The sequence below is a fragment of the Schistocerca cancellata genome, chromosome 1 (genome assembly GCF_023864275.1).
Source record: "Schistocerca cancellata isolate TAMUIC-IGC-003103 chromosome 1, iqSchCanc2.1, whole genome shotgun sequence".
Classification (NCBI taxonomy): Eukaryota; Metazoa; Arthropoda; class Insecta; order Orthoptera; family Acrididae; genus Schistocerca; species Schistocerca cancellata.
The window spans coordinates 364260749-364261608 of NC_064626.1; positions in this window are offsets into that span (position 1 = coordinate 364260749).

Here is an 860-nt window from a genome sequence, read left to right on the forward strand (position 1 = left end):
TGGTACAATGGAACATACCCCATGCCAAGCACCTCACAGTAGTTTGCAGAGTATAGATGTAGATGTAGGTTGCTACTTACAGACACGTCAAGTTGCAGACAGGCACAATTAAAAGACACTCACATATAGCTTTCGGCCATAGCCTTTGTCAGTAAGACACACATACACATGCACCATTCTCTCTCTCTCTCTCTCTCTCTCTCTCTCTCTCTCTCTCTCTCTCCCTCACACACACACACACACACACACACACACACACACACACAAAAAGCAAGCAAGCACACCTCATGCACCCACAACCGCCAACCTCAACATCTCAGCCCAAGATGCTGGGGTTGGTGGTTGTGTGTGTGTGTGTGTGTGTGTGTGTGTGTGTGTGTGTGTGTGTGTGTGTGTCATATGTGCGCGCACATGGGCGTGTGCATGCAAGTATTACTGGCATAGGCTGTGGCCGAAAGCTATATGTAAGTGTCTTCTAATTGTGCTTGTCTGCCACGTGACATGTCTCCTTTACGGTAAGTAGCAATCTGTCTGCCTACATTGTTGAATTTCTACCTGGAGTTTCCATTGTTTGATGTAGATGTAAGTCATTCCTTTTTTTTTTTTTTATGGCATACACAAGCATAATCAGCCATTGTTTCGTGATTGTACCTGTAACACAACTTTTTTTATGGCAGTTCTTGTGAAATGGTAAAGTATTTCACCAATTTTTCCTTTCTGTATTCACACAAATGAAAAACAATCTAAATTTTGCAGCTAATATTGGAAAGAAGTATTCAGTTTGATTCCCATTATGAAAGTTCTAACTTGCAACTTTCAGTAAGGTGACTTTCTCCTCCCAGTTTTAGTATCCACATTGT